The following is a 6000-nucleotide window of genomic DNA, read 5'->3' as shown; positions in this document are numbered from 1 at the left end:
AGGACTAAACTGCCACCAGATTAACTAATTTTTAACTACCTTCCTTTCAATGAATCAAACTTTACCTCTACCAATTCCAAAAGAAAAACTTCCTATCCTAATCCACGATAAATAGCCTCGGGGGTGTACTTAAAAAAAAACTCTTTTTAAAATAATATCAGCCCGTTGGATTATGTAATAAATTAGGCTTTTAATGTAATAAATTTTCGTGTATAAGAATAAAGGTGTAACATGCAATTTTTTGTTAACATTCAATAATTGCGTCACGACAATGTATAATCTCCATTACACATAAACTCATTTAGTTATTATTTCATTATTTTTGCAAAACTTCAAGCTTACATGCTATATATTCAGTTATTTATAGATCCTATTTTTCACTACTAAATTTATTTACATTTAATTTATGCATATAAACATGATATAATAAGTCTGCCTCATTTACACATTTAATTATAATTTTTGCATTATTATTACTTAATAAGTGCGTGCGTTATATGTTGTGCATAGTTGTATCACACAAATCTATAAACTCGCTCCTTAATAATCAGATATAATTTGAACAAATGAAACTCTTGACTAATATACCCCTCCAATGCAAATTCATAAACATAAAGATGCAACCCGGGGTTAAGAAATTTGGACAATACATATTAAGATCAAAGTGATGATATTTGCTCCCCATAAATAATAAGTACTATACACAAATTGCTAAACTTACTTGCATAAAATATAAATTGTGGAATAAAAGTGTGAATGTTGAAATGTCGATATTTTATGAGAAAATAATCTACTAGCCTATCTATGAATAACTTGTAGTCTGCTATTTGCTGATTTGATCCTTATCCTATTTATTACTCTCTGTGTTTCAAAATTACTTCAACTCTGTCCACAGTATAGTGACTTAATCAATATTAAACTAAATTACTTCCACTCTGTCCACAGTATAGTGACTTAATCAATATTAAATTATAGGATTATTTTATATGTTATTCAATTATGTTGATGGGCATTGTTGAAATAAATTACTACTCAAGAAAATGATATATTCTAAAATACATGTGGAGCACACACAGACAATATTTTTAATCTAACTTCAGCCAGCAAATATTGGAATGATTAAACAATGTCCCAAGCATAATTAGAAAACTTGGACTTTTTCGAATGAAAATTATTCTCCACTGTGTGTGATTTTAAGTGTATATTGGACTTTTCTAATCAAAATTATTCTCCCTGATCTCAATGAGTGTATCTTTTGTTGTATATATATCTTGTGTGAGATAGTCAAATGGTATCAAAATTTTAATCATTTAAAATACTAAGTTTGTTATGTTTTTCCACATTCATTAATGTAATGACATTACTAATTGGAATCCTACTTAATGACAGATATACAAATGATGGAGACTTTACACAATTGTTGGGATAGAAATCAACTTAATTAAGAAACCAATTTGAAAATTGCAAGCCACAACTTTGGCTTTGGGTAGCGTAAATTCTTCCAAAAATCCAACGACCAAGCAACATTTTCTTATTAATTACTGTCGTTGTATACAATTAATTAGTTCGATCGTGAATTGACGTTTATTACTATTTGTTTCACTACATATCTAATTGGATAAATATCTTGTTTAATTAGTATTTATTTGTTTATTCAATTTATTCGGTTTGTCTTTGTTTTCATTCAAAACATTAAACGTAGTTTTTGACAGGTTGCATATTGTATTCTTTCTTGAATAACTATTTCAGTCTATATATTACACATATTTTTTTTGTTGCTTATTGTTAAACAAATATTTGTATTGAATTTATGAGAGAAGGTGCCAAAAAACGGAGTTGACATGGGGAAAGGTGAGGTGGTGGATTGATTATGTTGGGATTGGAACAACAGAATGTGTGTTGTAGTCACGTCTTAGTAGCTTTGCACATGTCTTGCCCATATCCAAAACACCCAATTTGTTGCCCTCCATCATTCTTTTCGTGTCTTGCACTTTTAATAATAATCATACTAATAATAATAACAATAACATTTTTTGTATGTAATACATGGTCGGATGATTTGTGAGTTACGTTAAGATTACAATTCAAATACTATTGAATATGAACTTCTTAAACAAATTCATAACCTGTTTCATCTTCTAGTATAATGATGTGATATATGTAATGTAACCGTGCTCTGATCCCAATCTAGTGCCTTTTACATTTACTACATAGGCATAGAGCAGATTGATTGTCATTTTCTATAATATGAATATTTTAATAACTCATTCTATGTTCCACTTATAAAGTTAATAATCATACAATCTTGAGCCTAGATGGAACGTGATCGTGAATTCTATGCTACTACATTATTTTGCTCATAAACTATGTTACTATTAAATAAAAACTTATCTTATAATTCAATAATATATCATTATGCACAAATAGTATTACTCCCTCCGTTCCACGAAAATATGCACTCTTTATTTTTTAGCCCGCCCCATAAGAATAAGCACTTTTCAAAAACTCTTTTCTCTCTAATGCGGTGAAACTCATTTTTTACTAACAATATTTTAATTATTTTTTTTCTACATCTCTCTTATTTGATCAACTTTGCATTAAAATTCGTACTGAATCTAGAGTGTATACTTTTTGGGGACAGATAAAGTACGTAGTAAAATTTATAATAATTGATCGTCATGGGCTTAAGAACACAATTGTGGGCTAAAGGTAAGTGAAAAATAATGAGTACTACTAATTTTCCCAATCACACCTTTTTAAGTTTTAGAAACATAAAAGTAGTCTCCTCTTTAGATTTTAGCTTATTTATGTTGAAATTTCAAGTATATGCTTCCTTCTTCCGTCGTTATTTGTCATTAGTGGTCTGACTCAATTTTAAGATATGTAACTAAAAATGTAGTGGAATGTGCAACTTTTATTAATATTTTTTTATATCCTTGTATATTAGTTGGAATAATAAAATAAAAAATGTTATAAATATTCATAGACCTATCAAAAAAAATTCATGATAAGTATTGATGGACCGAGAGAGTAATACAGGTAAGGTAGTAAGAAGTAACTGATCCGTTTGAACAAAAATCCATAGTTATGACTCATAAATCAATTTGAATTGCGAATACTATTATGAAATACTCTCTCCGTTCGCGAATAGGAGTCTCGTTTTCCCATTTTAGTCCGTCTACGAATAGGAGTCCCAGTTCACTTTTACCATAAATGGTAATAGGGTCTTACCTTCTACTAATTCATTCCACTCATATTTCATTTAAAACTACTCCCTCCGTCCCGGCTAAGATGACACATTGCTTAGCCGGCACGGGATTTTAGGAGTTATTGGTTAAAGTGTTTAATTGGAGAGAGAAAGTGGGTGTAAGTATTAAAGTAGAGAGATAAAGAAAGATGAATATTTTAATAGGAGTGAGAAAAAGTGGTTGAGTGTATTAATTGGAGAGAGAAAGTTACCAAAAAAGGAAATGTGTCATCTTAGTTAGGACAAACAAAAAAGAAAAATGTGTCATCTTAAGCGGGACGGAGGGAGTAATATATACAAGTTGAACTCATATTCCACTAACTTTTTTTTATCTATTGTTTTTTAACTTTTCTTAAAACCCGTGCTGATCATGAATGAGACTCCTAATGGCGGACGGAGGAAGTAGTTACAATATAAATTTTCGCAAATATACATAGAGAAACGTGGCTGACGTGGCGTTTAGGAGCAGCTTGATTGGTCGGTTTGTAGATGGTGTTATCGACCACCCTCGTTAAATGTAAAGAAACAGCGGACACTGATTGGTGATATTTGAGCTAACAATTTGATAGTCACATCAATTTCAACATTTAGGATGGATGACTCCTCAATCCACAATCCACATCAACAAACAGGTTGTGTGGTTGACTGTGACCGGATGTGATAAATTGTACTCCCTCCCTCCATCCCCTGTTAGGAGTCACACTTTTATTTCTGCACTCGTTTTATAAAAATGATAATAAATAAAATGGAGAAATGGTAAAGTAAGAGAGAGAATAATATAAAGAAATGAGTGCAGAAACGGAAGTGTGACTTCTAATGGGGGACGGAGGGAGTACTCCTCACCATTATACGTTACAGTTAGATCCAATACAAATTTTAAGAAATAGAATAAAATAAAAGTTTGTTAAAAAAATTAATAGAATAAGAATCATATTTTTATATACTAATTTTATAATAAAATATAAGTGAGAATGAATTAATAGAGTAAATAGTCCATTACCAAAAATAGTAAAAAATAAGCGTGATAAATATTAGTAGTGGTTAGACCAAAAAAGAAAATAGTACTAACAAGTATTCCCTCCGTCCCACAAAAGATGTCACATTTTTCATTCCCCAATTAAAATAACTTACAAAATGGACGTATGTTATTTGCGATAAGGTTAGAGCCATATCAAATTCGCGATGGGATGTTTGAAGAGTTATGTGTGTGTGAGAGAGAATAGAGGGGAATGCATGTGTAACATGAGAACAAATCCGAGAAATTCAATAATTATAGAGAGGGAAGTTGGTTATGATAAAATATTTGTCGCTTGCAAAGACTAAGGCTTAATTCGATTAGGAGAAGCACATGTAATGTTATTTAACATCCAAATACATATTTGTCTTGTTGCTCTTCAGAGAGTATCCTAGGCAATCACAAACATTTGTTGTCTTTTCTCTTTGTATTTCTCTCACTTGAATATATTTCATTGGGATTTTGCTTCGTGCTCTATCGCAGTCAACTTTGTTTAGTGCATAACCAGCCTATCTCCACTTATCAATCACAATAGGACTCAAAATGTGGCTTCTCACATAGTAATCAGTTTTGGGCCCAAAAAAGCCCACCACTTATCCATATTCTACTAAGGTGATGATTTAATTCCAAGGGTCTACTCGTTGCATAGGTTTTTGTCATTTTTATTGCAAAATACTATGCTAATAATTGGAAAAACATTTCACACATCAACTTTTAATTGTTTGATTTTTTCCCCATAAACTGAAATCGCTTCAAAATCGATTGTCACCTATATAAATAAAAACGACATGGCAAAAGTCATGATACTCCCTTTAATCAGAAAATTAGAAAAAAAAATTTTTTTATAAAAATGACCCAATTTAAGATATTCAACTAATAATCTCAAACATAGATCAATGTGGGTGTATAGACCAGTTGATCAGAGTTAGCTCGGACTCTTTGCTGGTCTATTCATTGACTGCTAGCTAGCTTCATACTCTATTTCTTTTAAATACTTTTTTTTTTTGAATGTGGACTAAAAATAGTAGATGTTGAGGGAATTTGAGCTTGACATTATTTAAGCATCTGAGAACTGTGGTTGAAAACTAAAATCCATTTGGCATGAAACAATTAGAGGTTATAGTGATTCAAGAGATAACATGGTAAGCAAGGCAAGAAGACTCAAACAAGGTGTTTAGTGCAATGAATACAGTTGAAGAAATAAGAATGAATAATTTTACTCCTAAATAGGAGACATGTTACATGTAGAATAGGTTATTTAAATTCGGTAAATCATACTATATTTTTTTTAATCAGTAAATCATGCCCTTGACATGAATTATGAAGCAGGTGTCAGAGATTTCATATTATAGTATAGATGATGTTGATCCAAGTCATGTGGGAGTGGGACAAACAGGCTGATCAAAACAGGGAAACCATAGCTTGAGCATCAAGATCAATGTCCTCATCCTTACTCTCTCTATCTATAACATCACTTTCTCTTAGACACAACACAACAACAACCACACATCAATGTATATAACTAACTGCATGTGATCTCGATTCATCACACCCAGAGAATGACAGATCCAAAGATCTATCAACTGAATCCTATTTATCTCCCATATTTTTAGTTAGAGTAATTCACATTCTAGCTCAATCAAATTGCTGAAAATTGACTTGATGCTTGTCATTCCAGCATGATTCACAAATTCGAGAGAAGATACTGGACTTTTTTATATTTTAAAAAAAATTCAGT

Source organism: Salvia hispanica, chromosome 2, assembly GCF_029641045.1.
Source record: "Salvia hispanica isolate PSC_SH4W2 chromosome 2, Shi_PSC_v1, whole genome shotgun sequence".
Lineage (NCBI taxonomy): Eukaryota > Viridiplantae > Streptophyta > Magnoliopsida > Lamiales > Lamiaceae > Salvia > Salvia hispanica.
This window is presented reverse-complemented; position numbering follows the sequence as displayed.